This window comes from Furipterus horrens, unplaced genomic scaffold (assembly GCF_987537825.1).
Source record: "Furipterus horrens unplaced genomic scaffold, mFurHor1.1.pri manual_scaffold_6, whole genome shotgun sequence".
NCBI classification, from domain to species: domain Eukaryota; kingdom Metazoa; phylum Chordata; class Mammalia; order Chiroptera; family Furipteridae; genus Furipterus; species Furipterus horrens.
In genome coordinates this window covers 93,139,469-93,160,268 of record NW_028327176.1, presented here as the reverse complement: position 1 = coordinate 93,160,268, position 20,800 = coordinate 93,139,469, and the positions used below count along the sequence as shown (strand labels likewise).

The following is a 20,800-nucleotide window of genomic DNA, read 5'->3' as shown; positions in this document are numbered from 1 at the left end:
TATGCTATCTTGATCAGACCAATGCCATTTTATTGGTCCTGCTCTCCACACTGAAAAACATAATAAAACAAAAAAGGACTTTGAATGGAGATTTTTGTGTCTAGCCAAATTAGTATTTAAATGTGGAGGTGTAATAAAGGCATTTTTCAGACATACAGACTTTTGGACGGAAAGATTACTGCCCTAGATCTTCTCTTAAAAGAAACTACCACAGACTATACTTTCACACACACAAAAAAATTGTATAAGAAAAAATAATGAGCAAATTTCACTGTATCATCTTAATGATACTTAATATTATGTTTACATTATATCTTTTACTAACATGCCATTTATTACATAAACAGATGTTTTCATTTAAAAGTTATTGATAACAATCAAATGCCATTCAAGGAAGTTTAGGATGTAGAATTTGCAGAGAAATAAAATTGTGAGAACAGATTTAGAATACTGAAGGGCTCCTGGATTATTCATTACTGTCCTTTGATCCACAGGTAACATATACAAATGTCAATTGGAACAGATTCTACACAGAATCTGTAGGGCTGCCATTAGTTTTTCTGAGCAATTCATTCATTCATTCATTCATTCATTCATTCACTGAACATTTGTTGTTCATCTACTATTCACAAAAATCTACCCTAGGCCCTGAGAGGAACACAAAGATGAACAAAACCTGGACCCCACTCACAACTTAATGGCAACTAGAGACACAAGCACAAGTATTTATGATGCAATGTAAGTGTTATGAAATTCAGATATAAATAAAACATGAGATTGCAGAGATAGTAATGATTAATTTTGAGCTCAGAATCCATGTAAAATTAGTTCTAGTGCTAGTAAGTAATTTCCAATGAAATGACTTTTCTGCTGTCAAGATAACTATATAGCATTACATTTATTAATGATTTCTGATTAACAGTTAGGGAAATGTTGCAAACTGCATGCACCCCTTCAAGGCAAAGCATAGGCTTTCACAGCAATCTGTAGCTTTGGTGCTTGTTCCAACTGGCAGTGAGGATTATTTAGATAATGTGTTTTTTTGTTATAGTTTTTGTTATATTGTTGCAGTTATATTTTGCCATAATTACCTAGATTGAATGTTGGTACAACTTAAAATTCATCAGATTTATCATCTAGAAGTAAAAGAGATAAGTTATAATGTGCTCCTAATTGGCAGTGCTGTTTCATATCATTAGACTGCACTTCTCCATCTTCCAGGACATTCACTCAGAATGTGAATCAGCTTCAGGCCCCTCATTGCGCCCAGACTTGCCCCAAGTAAGGGTGGGAGGCGGCTAGCAATGTTGAAGAGAGGAAGGGTCCATGGCATGGCAGGACGAAGGGCAGAAGCATTTGCTCTCTGGCCTACTCCTCTGTCCTGCTGATTCCTGGGCTTATGCTGGCTGGCATGGCATGAGGACATTCCTGTCAGGCACTCTGTCAGGAATGTCAGAAAGCAGATATTCAATGGATAATGTATTCTATTCTGTATGCATTGGATAGTTTAGAGATGTTGGTTAATATCTAGCCGCATCAAATATTTTGAACCATTTCCCAACATTTCAATTCTTAATGTAAATATTTGTTGCATTTGAAGATTTCAGATGTCAGCCTCCAGTTATTGTGATATTTTTAGTTTACATCTCTTTATTTGCCTGTGTTAATTTGAAAAGAGACAGCTGGATAAAAGCTGTATAGCCAAGTTAATGTTTATATAGAATTTTTTGGGCAAAGATTTGATTCTGATTGATTAGTCTCTAAACACATACCTCTTTCTTCCTCTAGTAAAAAAAAAAAAAAGAAGGAAAATCCCTTAGATATCTGGCTAGGATGGAAGCAATATATCCTGGCCCAAGTATAAATGAGTACAATATTTGCAATATAGCAACAGTTTACTTCTGAGATGGAATTGAATTGTATTTCTTGGGCTCAAGTTCACTTACCCAAAGTGAACTTTCAAACCTCTGGATTTTCTTTTTTCCTCCAACTTTATTGAGAGAGGGGCCCCCAAAACACTGAAATTATCTTCTGGAAGGTGGAGCCCTTGTAGTACAGGCTTTCCCTGCTAGGTGAGTGCTCTAGGAACCCATCTGTTATCCGTGTACCAGCTGGCATAGTTGTAAGAGGCTGCTTTCAGCTTCAGTGATTGTTTTTTAAAGACTCTTTCAATGTGTTTACCCTTTTCATGATGGGTGGTTTACGAGCACACCTGCCCACACCACATTGAGTGTTCATCAGTTTTCGACCAAAAATAGCATGACTCTATACCCCACCCTCACTATTCACCTGATCTTGCCCCAGCAACTTTCTTTTGTTTCCCGGATAAAAAAAGTCTTCAAAGGAAAACATTTTGCTGGTTTGGAAGAGGTGAAACAAAAAACAGCAGAAGCACTAAAAGGCATCAAAATCAGTGAGTTCAAAAACTTTTGAGCAGTGGGAAAAAGTCTTGATAGGTGTATTGAAGGTGATTGAAGTTTAAACATGTAAGAATACACAATTTTTTATAAAATAAATTCTGTTTTTTTCTGTCCCCACCCCCCATATAACTAACATGCATTGTGTTAACTTCAAGATGAACAAGGTGATGATTTAATAATATACATATAAAGTGAAATGACTACCACAATAAACTTAGTTAACATTCATCACCTCACATACTTGCCTTTGTGTGTGCATCTGTGTGTGTGGTGAGAACATTTAAGATCTACTCTCTTAAAGTATACAATAATGCAGTACTATTGACTATGGACTCCATGCTGTACATTAGGTCCTCAGAAAGTCGTCGTCGTCGTCGGCAGCCGTCTGTCTCGAGAGACGATTGTGTAGCTTCTTAAGAGTCTATCTGCACCGCCGAGAATGGTTGTGCAGTCCGACTCGGGAGTGACACGGTATCTGTCTCCTCCTGTGTTGAATCGACATCTTGCGATGACGCTGGAGTGTCCTCTCCAGTGAAGCTGAAGCTACAGAGCCTGGGCAGGGTGATATGGAGGGTCTGCTGTTGCCCATGCAGCAGACCCCCCCTCTCTTCGCAGCTGAAGGGTCCAAGGGAAAGACGGAGTCAATACAGCTTGGTTTCAGGTGCGCCGCAGGAGTTGCTGGTGTTGACTACAACGTCAAACCGCCTTAGGGACTCCGGCTCCGGATTTTCTGTCGGGGTTTACTCCCTTAGCCTTTCCCCTGAAGAGGTATGCCGCAAGGCAGCGGAGGTTTTTTGGAGTCAGAGTTTTCCTTCTCTGATGTGCCCTGACTGGAAGATCGAACCAGCGACACTTAGCTCGCAGGCCGACGCTCAATCCACTGAGCCAAACCAGCCAGGACCTTATAACTGGGAGTTCGTACCCTTTGACTCACATCTTCCTATTTTCCTCACCCCCTAGCCTCTGACAATCATCAATCAAATCTGTTTCTGAGTTCAACTTTCTTATTTTACATATATAAATGAGTTCATACAGTATTTGTATTTCTCTGCCTTATTTCTCTTAGTTAAATTTTGTTAACAAATTAATCCTCCAGCCCAAACTTTTTGACCACCTACTAGATGCTAATTATTTTAATAGGTGCTTTAGAGGATTCAAGCATATAAGATAAAGTTACAAGTTTTATTCCAAGAAGTTAGTTTTATTGGGGAAGTAATACATATACACAATACACACATTTATACCCACATATATATGTATATATAACACAGAGAATAAGAGAATATATTAGTGGAAATAAAAAATGGACATTGAGAATAATAACACCTTATAGTTCTAATTCTACTCATATTAGTTTTTTTTAATATGCTTTATCGATTATACTCTTACAGTTGTCCCAATTTCTTTTCCCTTTGTTCCCCTCCACCCAGTGATCCCCCTCCCTCCAGTAGTCCCCCCACTGAGTCCATGCCCATTGGTTGTGCATATAGTTCTTCTCAACATCTTCCTGTCTACTCCACACTCTCCTACTGTTTTTTAATTCCTGTACCATCTCCCTCCCTTTCCACACTTCCCCCTCCCTGCTGACCTCCCCCCATAATGTTCCCCATACCTATGATTCTTTTCCCACTCTCATTGCCTACTTAGTTTGCCTTTGTTTTGGTTCCCTAGCTTCTGTTGTTGGTTGTTGTGATACAGTTTTCATTTTAATTTTCATAGTTTTGATCCTTTCTCCTAAACAAATCCCTTTAACATTTAATATAACAGTGGTTTGGATCTGATGAACTCCTTCAGTTTTATTTCGTCATGGAAGCACTTTCTCTGCCCTTCTATTCTGAATGACAGCTTCGCTAGATAGAGTAATCGTGGTCATAGGTTTTTGCTTTTCATTACTTTGAATATTTCTTGCCAGTCCCTTCTTGCCTGCAGAGTTCCTTTTGAGAAATCAGCTAATAGTCTTATTGGGACCCCTTTGTATGTAATTATCTTCTTCTCTCTTGCTGCTTTTAAGATTCCCTCTTTATCCTTAATTTTTGACATTTTGATTATAATGTGTTTTGGTATGATTCTCCCTGGGTCCAGTTTTTTTTTAACTCTCTGTGCTTCCTCGATCTGTAAGTCTATTTCCTTCCCCAAGTTAGGGAACTTCTGCTTCATAATTTTTTCACATAATTTTTCAATTTCTAGTTCTTTACCTTCTGGTAACCCTATGACTTGGACGTTGGCCCACTTATAGCTGTCCCATAGGTTTCTGAGCCTCTCCTCATTTTCCTCATTTTTTGTTTCCTATTTCTGCACTGGTTGACTGTTTGTTCCTTCCCTATGTTCCAATCTGTTGATTTGATCCCTGATTTTCCTTCCCTCACCACTAATTTTGTATGTGTTTTTGTTCATGTCAGCAGGACTAGCCTTCATTCCTTCTCCATCTTGTTTAAGATCTTCTGTTAGCTCTGTAAGCATTTTTATAACCAAAGCTCTGAACTGTGCCTCAGAAAGATTTCCTATCTGCTGCTTCATTAGATTAGATATTTGCTGTCTGGTCATCTGTGTCGCTGGGATCTCTATCATGATCTATGCCATCCTGACAGCTTTGTATTTACCTTTGCTTCCTAGGCAAGGCAGTCACACCTTCTATGCTATAGGGGGCGGAGCCCCGTGCACTTGTCACAACCAGGCGACCCTTCTCACCACGCTGTGGTGTTTTCTGTGGGGGTGGGGGTCCAAGACAGATTCCTGCTGTTCGCTCTCCACTGAGAGACTGGGAGCCTCCTCCTCCATCCTCACTCCCTCTGACTCTCACAGTCTGAGGCAATGGGGGTCTGCCTTCCCCAGCATTGGAATCTCAAGCTGATGGGTCTGGTATGCAGCCAAGTGCGTTCCCCAGGTGCCTCTTGCCTCCCCTTAAACATGGATGTCTGCTTACTGCCATCCCACCACTGTTGTGGCAGCTGCCACCACCAGCACAGCTTGACCTCTCCACCCTGGCTTCGTCACTCCTACCTGTTCGGACAGGCACCACTTCTTCATAACTTCATACATTGGACTTTCATTTATTGTCTGGAACTTCTGGTTATTTCTGGTTTTGCAGTAGTTGTATTTCTTCTTAGTTGTGGAGGGAGACAGAATGTGTCAGTCTAGGCCTCCGTCTTGGCTGGAAGTCTCCTGTGTGTTTGCCTCTGTGTCTTAGGTAGAGCTGTCGCTCTTGTTATGTTGTAAGAGGTGGAGCCTTAGAGATTCGTCAGTACAGGGCAACCTGTTTCACCATGTTGTGGCACTGTCTGTGGGGGAGGGCTCTGAGTAGGAAAAATGCCACTTGCCCAGCACTTTCCCCTTTTCCAGGCACTTCTCCCACTTCTGTATGGAACTGGTGCCTCTCTAACTGTTGCCCTGGCTGTCGTTCCCAGGGTGGATGGGTCTGCCAATGTTCTAGGACTCTGAGGGCTCTTTAAGCAAGCAGACTCTGCTGAGAGAATGGCAGTTTCTGCATAGTCAAAAGCAATGAGGCTTGATTTTCCCCAGTGCTGGGACTGTGAGCTTCGAGGTCTGGTGAGGAGCTGGGAATGCTCCCCATGTGTCCCTTCTGACTTTTTAAAACATGTAACTGTTCTTTCTACTGGCCTGCCACTGCCGCCACTGCTGCCACCACCACACTATGTCCTCTCCACCCCAGCTCCACCCCTTCTACCTGTCTGGATGACAATTCCTTCTTTATATTTTTGTTTGTTGGACTTCCATGCAGTTTGATTTTCTGGAATTTCTAGTTGTTTCTAGTTTTAAGGTAGTTGTATTCCTTCTTAGGTGTGGAGGGAGATGCAGCATGTCTGTCTATGCCTCCATCTTGGCCAGAAGTCCTCGTATTAGTTTTTAATGGCTCTGTAGACTTGTTTCCTTATGTGGGAAATGAGAGAATTGGACTAAGTGCTATTTATTTACCCTTTCAGCTCTGTGTTTTTAAATCTAATATCAAGGCCCTGGCCAGGTAACTCAGTTGGTTAGAGCATCATCCCAATATGCCAAGGTTGTGGGTTTGATCCCCAGTCAGGGCACATACAAGAATCAACTAATGAATGCATAACTGACTGGAACAACAGATGAATCAATCTCTCTCTCTCTCTCTCTCTCTCTCTCTCTTTCTCTCTCTCTCAAATCAATAAATAAAATGTAAAAAATAAGTAATCTCAGTCTTTGCACACAATTAAATACATTTTTTACTAATTATCTCTGATACTGAAAAGCTAAATCATTATGTAGGAACTCAGATGGGGAAATTATGGCAGATGTCACCACTGAGCAAGATAAATAAGCCTTAAAAGATCTCAAGAAGGAAAGGGTACTATTCTAAGATGAAGGGGACCACCAAAACAATAGTGCTGAGAGAGAACGAGCACAGTGTGAGTAGGTGAGGGGGTGGGAGCAAATAGCAAGAAACCAGTGTGGGGGTTGCTTAGAAGAGGGACTAACTAGCAGAGATCTGGCCTATGGTTCTTTGGGAAGTATTAAAGAAAAAGATTGGACAGATAAATGGTGACTTCACAATGGGTTATGAATATCATAGGTAGAGGAGCTACTACTTTATTTAATGGTGACTAGGAAGCATTGTTATTTAATAGCTTTGCAAATCGTTTATTCATTCAGTAATGTTTATTGTGCTCTTTCTTTATGCCAGGCACTATTCTCGGTGCTAGAATATAGGAATGAATAAAACAAAGTGCTTGCCCTCATGGAGCTGTATTCTAGTTTATTCAATATCAATAACTAAAATACAGGGCATTTCAGAGAGCAAGAAGTACAATAAGAAGCATAAATCAGGAGTTACAATTTTAACAGGGTGACCATGAAATAATTTACATGATGGATATTTTTATGGCTGCTACAATGAATAGAATCAGCAGAAGAAACCAGGAATGAATCACGATGGGGTTTGGAGTGAAGATGAAGGAAAAGACTCAGTAGACAATGAAAGAGACAAATGTCAGAGACTTTGTTGAGGAAGAATCAATAGAAGTGATGGGTACAAATATAAAAGAGATAAAGAAGAGAGAACAGTAAAAGCTTGAGATTTAAAATAGGTTATCAGTGGATGAAAAACTTGGGAAAAGAAGTTGGTTGAGAATGAGAAATGTTCAGCTAACATAATGAAGGAGTATATGATATACCGGTGTATTGAAGGTGACTGAAGTTTAGACATGTAAGAAAACACAATTAAAGAAAGGTTAAGACTGAAGATTTAAGTTTTGGAGTGATGCATTCAGTTGATATAATACTGAAGTCAAGACCAAAAGTCAGCTCAGAAATTCTCTGACCTGATTTGAAGTAGGTAGGATCAGGATCCACAGAACCACATCTTCCTTTATTCATACTTACTGCAGAAGCTTGCCAACTTAATTTATACTTAGCCACGTCACCCCAGTTCCCTCCCTTTCTGTCTATTCATATATGCATAATCAAATACTCCGTTCATTGAATATTTTCCAATGGAGCAAAAAAAAACCTTCCTTTATGACTCAGAGTATTAATAATAAACAGTGTACGAAGATGAGATATTAAAAGGAAAAGGAATATTATAAGTGACTTATGACAATATATTTACTAACTAGATAAATTTGACAGGTTTTTAGAAGACATAGACTACCAAAATTCTCTCAAGAGAAACAAATCCTCTGAATAGTCCTGTGTCTACATATGTAAAAGAAATTGTAGTAAAAGTCTTCCCACAAAGCAAACTGAGGCCAGATAGCATCACAGACACCCTGCCAAACATTTAAGGCATAAACAATACCAATTCAACACAAACTTTTCCAGAAAACAGAGGAGGGAATAATTCCCAACTCATTTTACAAAGCCAGTGTCGTCCTACTATCAATATCAGACAAATATAAGAAAAAACGACAGACAACAACCATAAATAAAGATACTTAATAACATACTTGCAAATAAAGTCCAACTAATATAAAGGAGATAATAAATCATGGGAAAGCCCTGGCTGCTATGGCTCAGTGGATTGAGCGTCGGCCTCTGAGCCAAGTGTCGCTGGTTCGATTCCCAGTTAGGGCACATTACTAGGTTGCACTTCAGGTCCCCAGTTAGGGGCACGAGTGAGAGGCAACCACACAGTGATGTTTCTCTCCCTCTCTTTCTACTTTCCCTTCTCTCTAAAAATAAAATAAAATTACAAACAAATTAATTAATTTTTTAAATAAATAAATAAATAAATCATGGGATTTATCCTAGGAATGTAACATGGGTTTAACGTTCAAAAATAAATCACTTCTGGCCAAGATGGAGACCTAGACAGACACGCTGCGACTCCCTCCACAACTAAGAAGTAATACAACTACCTCAAAACTAGAGACAACCAGGAAGTTCCAGGAAATCAAGCTGCAGGAAAGTCCAACACACAAAGATATAAAGAAGAAATAGTCATCCACACAGGTAGGAGGGGCGGAGCCAGGGTGGAGAGGATGCAGTGTGGCAGCCACAGCACTGGCGGCAGCAGCAGGCCAGCAGAAAGTGCAGTCACACATTTTAAAAAATCAGGAGGAACACCTGGGGAGCGCTTCCAGGACAAGACCAGACTGCACAGCTCATGGTCCCAGCACTGGGGGAAATAGAGCCTCATTGCTTTTGACCATGCAAAGCAGTGGGGGTTTGGGCGGAGGACAAAACTGCCAGTCTTTCAACAGAGTCTGCTTCTTTAAAGAGCCCCCACAATCCTAGAACGTCCCCAGGCCCACCCACTCTGGGAATGACAGAGCAGCAGCTACAGAGGTGCCAGTCCCATACAAAGTGGGAGACGTGCCTGGAGTGAGTGCTGAGCAAGAGGCATTGTTCCCTCTCAGCCCCTCCCCCACAAATAGCTCAATAATGTGGTAAAACAGGTACTGATGAATACCTAAGGCTTTGCTCCTGACACCATAACAGGAGCAACAGTTCTACCTAAGACACAAAAGCAAGGGAACACAGGAACCTGTCAAGATGAGGAGACAGAATAGTATGGCCCAAAAGGGGGAACGGATCAAGGTTCCAGAAGGAGAACTAAGTGATGACAAGATAGCTAACCTAACAGATGCGGAGTTTAAAACACTGGTGATAAAGATTCTCACAGGCTTGACAGATATGCTTGAGTATGGCAAACGCATAAGGGAAGAAGTGAAGGCTATGCTAAATGACACGAAGGAAAATCCACACAAAATCAATGGTAAAGGGAAGGAAACGGGTTGAAATCAATGATTTAGAACATAAGGAAGAAAAAAAAAACAGTCAACCAGTACAGAATGAGGAAACAGGAATTGAAAAAACTGAGGAGAGGATTAAAAACCTCTGGGACAACTTTAAACGTGCCAACATCCGAACCATAGAGGTGCCAGAAGAAGAAGAGGAAGAGCAAGAAATTGAAAGCTTATGTGACAAAACAATGAAAGAAAACTTCCCAAATTTGTTGAAGGAAATAGACATACAAGTCCAGGAAGCACAGAGAGTCACAAACAAGCTAGACCTAAAAGGACCACACCAAGACACATCGTAATTAAAATGCCAAAGGTTCAAGATAAAGAAAAGCTTTAAAGCAGCAAGAGAAAAGCAAAGAGTTTCCTACAAAGGGGTGCCATTAAGACTCTTTGGTGATTTCTCAAAAGGAACTTTGCAGTCAAGAAGTGACTGGCAAGAAGTATTCAATGTGATGAAAAGCAAGGACTTACAACCAAGATTATTCTATCCAGCAAAGCTGTCATTTAGAGTGGAAGGGTACATAAAGTGCTTTCCAGACAAGGTAAAGCTAAAGGAGTTCATCATCACCAAGCCATTATTATATGAAATATCAAAGGGCCTTACTTAAGAAAAAGATTAAAATTATGAACATTAAAATGACAACAAACTCACAACTATCAACAATTGAATCTAAAAAGTAAAAACAAAATCCATCTAAGCAAACCAGAATAGGAACAGAATCATGGGTATGGGTATCATTTGGAGGGTTATCAGCTGGGAGGGGAAGGTGGAAAAATAGGGAAATAGTGCAGGAATTAAGAAGCATAGACAGACTTCTGGCAAAGTTGGAGACGTAGACAGACACGCTGCGTCTCCCTCCACAACTAAGAAGGAATACAACTACCTCGAAACTAGAAACAACCAGAAGTTCCAGAAAATCAAACTACAGGGAAGTCCAGCAAACAAAGATATAAATAAGAAATACTCATCCAGACAGGTAGGAGGGTTGGAGCCAGAGTGGAGAGGACACTGTGTGGTAGTGGCAGCGGCAGGCCAGCAGAAAGTGCAGTCACACATTTTAAAGTCAAGAGGGACACCTGGGGAGCATTCCCAGCTCCTCACCAGACCTCGCAGCTCATGGTCCCAGCACCAGGGAAAATCAGCTTCATTGCTTCTGACTGTGCATACCAGTCGAGGTTGGGGCAAAGGCAGAAACTGCCTGTCTCTCAGCAGAGTCCACTTCTTTAAAGGGCCCCCAGAATCCTAGAACATCGGCAGACCCATCCACTCTGGGAACGACAGCCAGGGCAACAGCTAAAGAGTCACCAGTCCCATACAGAAGTGGGAGAAGTGCCTGGAAAAGGGGAAAGTACTAGGCAAGCAGCATTTTTCCTACTCAGACCCCTCCCCCACAGACAGCACACAACACGGTGAAACAGGTCGCCCTGTGCTGATGAATACCAGGATTACTCTATCCAGCAAAGCTATCATTTGGAATGGAAGGACAGGTGAAGTGCTTTCCAGACAAGGTGAAGCTAAAGGGGTTCATCATAACCAAGCCATTATTATGTGAATGTTAAAGGGACTTACTTAAGAAAAAGGAGACCAAAACTATGAACACTAAAATGACGACAAACTCACAACTATCAACAATGGAATCTAAAAAAGGAAAACAAAATCCAACTAAGCAAACCAGAATAGGAACACAATCATGGGTATGGGGTTCATTTGGAGGTTTATCAGCTGGGAGGTGGGAGGGGGAGAAATGGGGATGTGATGCAGGGATTAAGAAACATAATCGATTTGTAAAAAATAGATAGGGGGAAGTTAAGAATAATATAGGAAAGAGTGAAGCCAAAGAACTTATATGCATGACCCGTGGACATGTACTAAGGAGAGGTGGGATTGCTGGAGGGAAGGGGGATACTGGGCAGAGGGGAACAAAGGGAAAAAAATTGGGACTACTATAACAACATAATCAATAAAATATACTTTAAAAAATAAATCAATGTAATTTACCATATCAATATACTAAACAACAACAGCAAAACCTATTTGATTATCTCGGTAGATTTAGGCAAAGCATTTAACAAAATTCTACTTATACTCATGGTCAAGAGTCTCAGTAAAACAGGTATAGAAGGAAACAATCTAGTTTTATATATATATATATAAAACAGTGAAAGAAGAATTATTTATTCCTAAAATTGGAAACAAGACAAAGATGTCCTTTTTCATCACTTCTATTCATTATCATACTAAGGTATCCAGTCAATGCAATAATGAATAAAATTAATTAAATAATTGATTAATTAAATAAATGAAAGATACATATAAAGAATTAGAAAAGAAATAATGAAACTATCTTTATTCAGAGACTATATGACTGTCTATGTAAAAAACCCCAAAGAATCTATTTTATTTTTAAGTATATTTTATTAATTATGTTGTAACAGTAGTTCCAATTATTTTCCCCTTTGCTCCTCTCTGTCCAGTACCCTGCTTCCGTCCAGCAATCCCACACCCCTTAGTTCATGTCCATGGGTCATGCATATAAGTTTTTTGGCTTCACCCTTTCCTATATTATTCTTAACTTCCCCTTGTCTGTTTTGTACCAATCAATTATGCTTCTTAATCCCTGCACCATATCCCCATTTCTCCCCTTCCCACCTCCCAGTTAATAAGCCTCCAAATGATCCCCATACCCATGATTCTGTTCCTATTCTGGTTTGCTTAGTTGGATTTTGTTTTCCTTTTTTAGATTCCATTGTTGATAGTGATGAATTTGTTGTCATTTTAGTGTTCCTAGTTTTGATCTTCTTTTTCTTAAGTCCCTTTGACATTTCATATAATAATGGCTTGGTGATGATGAACTCCTTTAGCTTTACCTTGTGTGGGAAGCACTTCATCTGCCCTTTGATTCCAAATGATAACTTTGCTGGATAGATTATTTCTGGTTGCAGGTTGCCTTTCATCACATTGAATACTTCTTGCCAGTCCCTTCCTGCCTGCAAAGTATCCTCTGAGAAATCAACTGGTAGTCCTATAGACATTCCACTGTAGGCAACTCTCCGCCTCTCTCTTGCTGCCCCCAGGACTCTCTTTATCTTTCACCTTTGCATCTCAATCATGATGTGTCCTGGTGTGGTTCCCTCTGGGTCCAGCTTGCCCAGGACCCTCCGTGCTTCCTGGACCTGTATGTCCATCTTCTTCGCAAAATTTGGAAATTTTTCCTCATGTTTTTCAATTCTTGCTTCCTCATTCTGCACTGGTTGACTGTATTTTTCTTTCTCATGTTCCAAATCATTGATTTGAACCCCAGTTTCCTTCCCTCCACCATTGGTTTTGTGTGGATTTTCCTTCGTTTCACTTAGCATAGCCCTCACTTCTCTCATGCGTTTGTCATACTCAAGCATATCTGTCAAGCCTGTGAGTATCTTTATCACTAGTGTTTTGAATTCTGTGTCTGTTAGGTTGTCTATCTCTTCATCTGTGAGGTTAGCTATCTCCTCGTCACTTAGTTCTCCCATTGGAACCTGATCCTTTTCCCCTTTTGGGCCATACTTCTCTGTCTCCTCATTCTGACAGGCTCCTGTGTTTGTTTGCCACCACGTCCCAGGTAGAGCTGTCGCTGCTGTTACATTGTAAGGGGCGGAGCCTTAGGGATTCATCAGTACAGGGCAACCCGTTTCACCATATTGTGGTGCTGTATGTGGGGGAGGGGTCCGAGAGGGAACAATGCCACTTTCCCAGCACTTGCCCCTTTTCCAGGGACGTCTCCGACTTCCACACTGGACTGGCACCCCTCTAGCTTCTGTCCTGGCCATCATTCCCAGAGTGAATGATGGCCAGGGTCTGGGGATGTTCTAGGACCATGGGGACCCTTTAAACAAGCAGACTCTGCTGAGAGACTGGCAGTTTCTGCCTCTGCCCCAACCCCCACTGGTCTGCACAGTCAGTAGCAATGAGGCTTGATTTTCCCTCGTGTTGGGACGGTGAGCTGGGAGGTTCAGTGAAGAACTGGGAATGCTCCCCAGGTGTGCCTTTGGACTTTTTTAAATGAGTGACTGCGCTTTCTGCCAGCCTTCCAAGCCGCCACTGTTGCCACCACCACCATACCACGTCCTCTCCACCCTGGTTCTGCCCTTTCTGCCTGCTTGATGAGTATTTCCTCTCTATATCTATATTTGCTGGACTTCCATGTACTTTGATTTTCTGGAACTTCTGGTTGTTTCTAGTTTTGAGGTAGTTGTATTTCTTCTTAGTTGTGGAGGGAGACGCAGCGTGTCTGTCTACGCCTCCATCTTGGCCAGAAGTCTCCCAAAGAATTTATTTTAATTAGACAAAAAGAACTAATAAAAGAGCCTAAGAAAGTTGTAGGATATACAAAGTCAATATATAAACTCAACTGTACTTCTGTATACTAACACTAAACAATTAAGAAATTGAAATAAAAATCTAGCATCATTTACAATAGCATCAAGAAAATAAAATACTTAAGGATGGCTCTAACAATATATGTGTAAGATTTGCATGCTGAAAACTATAAAGATTTGATGAAAAATCAAAGAACACTTAAATAGTGATATAGCATATTTACAGATTGTGATATTCAATACTAAGATATAAGTTCTCCCAAAATTGAACTGTAGGTTTAATGTAATCCCAATCAAAATTCCAGCAGGCATGTGTGTGTGTGTGTGTGTGTGTGTTTGAAAATTGATAAGCTGCTTTTGAAATTCACAGAAATGCGAAGGACGCAGAATAAAAACAACTTGTAAAGAATAACAACCCATACCTTACATCATGTGCATTTATTTAAAATAAATCTTAGACCTACATATATAACCTAAAATATAGAACTTCAACAGAAAAGCCAGGATAAAACATTTGTGACTTTGAATTAGGCAAAAATTCTGTAGGACATAAAGCACAAACCATAAAAGAAAAAAATGATTAGCTTGACTTCATCAAAAATTAAAGCATCTGCTCTGTGAAAGGTACTGTTAAGTATATATATTTTTTCCCTACCTGGGTAGAGTTGCACCTTGTTTGGTAGTGCTCGTCTCATATCAGCTGGGGACAAACTGACTCCTTGTTTATCCCAGCTTGGCTTTGGTCTGTGCTCATGCCTGGTTCATGCCCTAGACACATGGAACAATGAAAAGTAAAGCATGTATAAATATTGCAGACTAAGAAAACATTTTCAAAGTAGATACCCAGAATATTTTTTAAATTATCACATTTTAATAAGAAGAAAACAAACAATAATATGAACAAAATATTAGGATCAACATTATATCAGAAGATATTCAGAGGGCAAATGGGGACATGAAAGCTCAACATCATTAGTCACTAGAGAAATCAAATTATAGCCTTAATGAGATCATACTATACAATTATTAGAATAGCTTTTTAAAACCAACAATAACAAGTGCTGGTGAGGTTGAAAAACTGAAACCCTCATAGATTGCTGCTAGGGACGTAACATGGTGCATCCCTTTGGAAAAACTATTTCACAGTTTCTCATAATGTTAAATGTAACACTCACCCTAAATCCAGCAATCCCATTACTAGGTAAGAAATGAAAACATATGCCCACACAAAGACTTCTACATAAATATTTACAGCAGCTTTACTCATAATCTCCCAGAACTGGGAACAGCCTAAACCAGTGAGTGGCTAAGCAAATTTGGTTTAGCTGAACAATTGAATCTTCCTTAGCAATAAAAATGGAATGAACTATTGATATATTCAACAACTTTGGATGAATCTCAAAAGCATTATGATAAGTAACAGAAGCCAGCAGACACAGAAGGCTGTGATTCCACTGGTGTGACATTTCTATAAAAGGCATAAGTATAGGACTAGAAATCAGATTAGTGGTTGCCGAGGTGCTGGTGGGGGAAGGAATTGATTATAATGGAGCAAGAGGGAATTGTTTAGGGTGATTGAAATATTCTATATGCAGATTTTAGTAGTGGTTATAAAACTGTACACATTTTTCAAGACTCATAGTAATACACATCTAGAAAGGGTGAATTGAAAATTTTACTCTCTGTAAATTTAACCTCAACTAACCTAACTTTTAAAATCGATATGGTGAAAGATATATAATTAAAAGACCGAAATTAAACAAAGCCAAATAAAACAAAACTGTACAGTGAGGAATTTTTACTTTGCTATAGTTTAAAATAACAACTTATCTTTGACTACAAATCCTTCAGTGCACACAGACATATCTTTTTACACTTAATTACTACATGCATGAGTTGAGAACTTACTCAGTTTCCTGCTCTGCCACCAAACCTACATGCCAGCCTGCATCTGTACCCACCCTCTCCTTCCTTCCCATTACAGTAGAGAATGTGCCCTGTCTCCTGTCTAGAGCTGACCTCACCAATTGTACTCTCAATCCCAGACCCTTCTGTCATCTCAGGAACCTCAACTATCTTTTTTTTTTTTTTTTTTAATGTTCAACTTTTCCCTCTTTACTGGACTCTTCTTATTAGTATTTGAATGAGCTCAAATTTTTCTCATATTTAAAACCAAAATATTCCCCCTTGACCCAACCTCCCCCACTACCTACTGCTTACCTTCCTCTCCTTTAGGCTGAACTACTCCAAGAAGTTGCTTTTACTCACTGTCTCCATCCCCTTCCCCCATCACTCCTCAACATACTAAAGCGTTGTTACAGTTATCGATGACCTTGATGTTGATAAATTTAATGGGCTTATTTGAGTCCTCATTTTTCTTGACCTTTCAGCAGCATTCAGCATTATTAACCACCCCTGCTCATTGAAACATTCTCCTCTCTTGTTTTCTTTCCATCTCATACTGCTGTTTGGCTCCCTGGGCCAGATCCCCCTCTTTGATGTTGGCATCCCTCAAGGCACTGTCCTAGCACCTCATCTTCTTTTACTTTGTACTTTTTCCTAAATGAGCTCATCAACACCCTCACTTTAGTTGCCATCTAAATGCTGAGGACACATACTCACCTTCTAGCCCATATTTGTTCTCTGAATGCCATATTCATTGATTGCATTGCCTACCTCACAGCTGGCTTGGAACTCAACATGCCCCACACTAAAGTATTCTCCACCTTTCTCCAGCCTTGGTCTCTGCCTCTGAATGCCTGTCAGTCAATGTCTCTATAAGCCATATAGTCACCCAGGCTAGAAACTTGAAGTCACCCCTGGTTCTATCCTTTTTCCTATGCCCTAAATCCAATCCACTTGGAAGTTCTATTTACTCTGTCTTCAAAACATGTCCTCCCCTGGCTGCTGTGGCTCAGTGGATTGAGCGTCGGCCTATGAGCCAAGTGTCGCTGGTTCAATTCCCAGTCAGGGCACATGACTAGGTTGCACATCAAGTCCTCAGTTGGGGGCGCAAGTGAGAGGCAACCACACAGTGATATTTCTCTCCCTCTCTTTCTCCTTTCCCCTCTCTCTAAAAATAAATAAATAAACTAACTAATTAATTAATTATTATTTTTTTAAAACTGCTAAAAAAATAAAATAGTCCTGATTTGGGCTAGTTCACCACACCTCTGCTGTTCCTACCCTTGTCCCAACCTCAGTCCTCTTCTTCGACTACTAAAATGGTGTCATTTCAGGTCTCCCTGAATCCAGTTTGCTCCCCTCTGAGCCATCTTCTGTGCAGCCAGAGTTTTGTGGGGTTTTTTTAAGTGTAAATCTTATTGTTTCTTTTTCTTCTTAAAACTCGTCAGTAACTTCTAACTTCCCATTGTTTGGGGGAAAAGACCAGAATCCTTTATATGGCCTGTAAGTGTCTGACTGATTGGGGCCTTTTCTGTGTTTTCAGCCACATTTCTCATTCCTCTCCCCTTTCCCCTTTACTTCAACAAGATTGACCTTTGGGTGCCTTAAATGATTCATGCTGTCTCTCATCATGTGGTCTTTGCACATTCTATTGCCTCTAACTTCTGAGTGGGGTAACTTGTATGTGCATGGGGACACACATACCTTGTTTTCTTTGTTCTGTACATCCTTCAAACTTCAGTTTAAATTGTTTTTCTTCAAAGACATCTTCTCCAACCCACAACCTTAACTATATCAAAACTATAGTACACATTATTGTAGTTTTTGTACTTTTTCTTCAGAGCACTATCTCTGTTTATAATCAGGTCCCTGTGATATTGTTTGACTGTTATCTGTGTCCCCCACCATACTAAAAGGCTTATGTCTGCTCTAAGTGAATGTCATAGCACCTTTATTTGTGTCATTTTGTGGCACAATATCAAAGAAGAGCAGTGAATATTAATGCAGCAAAGATTATGCATGTTACATTAAAACCCCAGAGAGAAAGACTTGAGAGGTATTTGACTGGCTCACACTAAGATCCTAAGCTATGGAAACCCATCCAAGCAGGCAGCTGTTACCTTAAGCAAATGATGCCCTAGTTTGGAGACCATTTTACTAAATGGAAAAACATTCCTACAGCCACCTGGGGCACTGACCAAAGCAGCCTCCACTTATGCTCTTTAAGGGTCCTCAGATTACTGTTGTTCCACCCACTGCTCCTGTTGCGAAGTAATTCTCTCCTTCCAGGCTGAAATGGTTGGGAAAGCTGGGGGCTGTGCTGGACTTGACACATTTGCAAAAGAGAGGATGAGCCTTCACTTTCCATCCTTGGGGTTTTGCTTTATATTTGGAATTATTAACAAATTGTTGTCTGATGGGATTTCTTTTTTTATTCTTTACAAAGTTAAATATTCAAGACAAAATATAGTTTCACTATAAAACCAAACGAGTTATTTTTTATTATATCTTATTGATTATGCTATTAGTTTTCCCAATTTTTCCCCTTTGCCCCCCACCACCCAGCACCCCCAAATCCCTCAGACAATCCCCCTACCATTGTTCATGTCCATGGGTCATGCGTATCAGTTCTTTGGCTACCCCATTTCCTATACTGTACTTTACGTTCCCATGGTTATTCTGTAACTACCTATTTGTACTTAATCCCTTCACCTCTTCATCCATTCCCCCACACCCCCTCCTATCTGTCAACCATCAAAACACTCTCCATGTACATGATTCTGTCTCTGTTCTTCTTGTTTGCTTAGTTTGTTTTTTAGATTCAATTGCTGATGGATAGGTATTTATTGCAATCTTATTGTTCATAGTTTTGATCTTTTTCTTAAGTACCTTTAACATTTTATGAAATAATTGCTTGGTGATGATGAACTCATTTAGTTTTTCCTCGTCTGGGAAGCTCTTAATCTGCCCTTTGATTTTGATATATTTACTGGGTAGAACAATCTTGGCTGTAGGTCCTCACTTTTCATAACTTTGAATATTTCTTGCCAATCCCTTCTAGCCTGCAAAGTTTCTTTTAAGAAATCAACTGACAATCTTATAGGAACTCCCATGTAGGTAACTAACTTCTTTTCTCTTGCGGCTTTTAAGATTCTCTTTCTATCTTTAACCTTTGGCATTTTAATGATGATGTGTCTTGGAGTGGGTCTCTTTGCATCCATCTTGCTTGGGACTCTCTGTGCTTCCTGGACTTGCATGTCTATTTCCTTCACCAAATTAGGGAAGCTTTCTTTCATTTTTTCAAATAGATTTCCATTTTCTTGCTCTTCCTTTTTTCCTTATGGCATCCCTATGATGCAAATGTTGGAATGCTTGACATTGTCCCAGAGGCTGCTTACACTATCCTCATTTTTGTAGATTCTTTTTTCTTCTTCTTCTTTTTTAAAGTATAATTTATTGATTATATTGTTACAGTAGTTTCAGTTTTTTTCCCTTCTGCCCAATACTCCCCTTTCCTCCAGCATCTCACCCTGCTTAGTTCATGTCCATGGGTCATGCATATACGTTCTTTGGCTTCACCCTTTCCTATATTATTCTTAACTTCCCCCTGTCTATTTTTGTATTTACCCATTATGCTTCTTAATTCCTGCACCATTTCCTCATTTCTCCCCCTTCTCCCTCCCAGCTGATAACCCTCCAAATGATTCCCATACCTATGATTCTGTTCCTATTCTGGTTTGCTTACTTGGATTTTGTTCTTATTTTTTAGATTCAGCTGTTGATAGGTGTGTTTGTTGTCATTTTAGTGTTCATAATTTTGATCTTCTGTATCTTAAGTAAGTGCCTTTAACATTTCACATAAAAATGGCTTGGTGATAATGAGCTCCTTTAGCTTTACCTTGTTTAGGAAGCACTTTATCTGCCCTTCTATTCTAAATGATAGCTTTGCTGGATAGAATAATCTTGGTTGTAAGTCCTTGCTTTTCATCACCTTAACTACTTCTTGTCAGTCCCTTCTTGCCTGCAAAGTTTCTTTTGAGAAATCAGCTGATAGTCTTACAGGCACCCCTTTGTAGGTAACTCTCTGCTTTTTTCTTGCTGCCTTTAAGATTCTCTCTTTATCTTGAACCTTTGGCATTTTAATTATGATGTGTCTTGGTGTGGTCCTTTTGGGTCTAGCTTGTTTGGGACTCTCTGTGCTTCCTGGACTTGTATGTATATTTCTTTCACCACATATGGGGAGTTTTCCTTCATTATTTTTTCACATGAGTTTTCAGTTTCTTGCTCTTCCTCTTCTTCTTCTGGCACCTCTATGGTTTGGATGTTGGCATGTATAAAATTGTCCCACAAGTTCCTAAGCTTCTCCTCATTTTTTTCAATTCCTGCTTCCTCATTCTGTACTTGTTGACTGTTGTTTTCCTCCTTATGTTTCAGATCATTGATTTCAACCCGTTTCCTTCCTTTACCATTGGTTTTGTATGTATTTTCCTTCGTTTCATTTAGCATAGCCTTCACTTCTTCCCTTATGCATTTGCCATACTTAAGCATAGCTGTCAAGCCTGTGAGCATCTTTATCACCAGTGCTTTGAATTCTGCATCTGTTAGGTTGGCTATCTCCTCATCACTTAGTTCTCCCACTGGAACCTTGATCCATTCCCCTTTTTGGGTCATACTTCTCTGTCTCCTCATTCTGACAGGCTCCTGTGTTTGTTTGCCTCTGTGTCTTAGGTAGAGCTGTCACACCTGTTACATTGTAAGGGGAAGAGCCTTAGGTATTCCTCAGTACAGGCTGACCTGTTTCACCACGTTGTGGTCCTGTATGTAGGGGAGGGGTCAGAGAGGAAACAATGCCGCTTGCTCAGCACTTGCCCCTTTTTCAGGCACTTCTTCAAG

General features: G+C 40.0%; 1 protein-coding gene and 1 non-coding gene across 2 annotated transcripts in view; both read left to right on the top strand.

Moving 5' to 3' along the window:
- Positions 1 to 20,800, top strand: part of LOC150006966 (kinesin-like protein KIF6) — a 279,604-nt gene that overhangs the window by 172,146 nt on the left and 86,658 nt on the right. The window lies entirely within an intron of this gene.
- On the top strand, positions 14,648 to 14,782 carry LOC150006967 (small nucleolar RNA SNORA48). Its single transcript, XR_016512204.1, has one exon. It is a non-coding gene; the product is annotated as a small nucleolar RNA SNORA48 (small nucleolar RNA).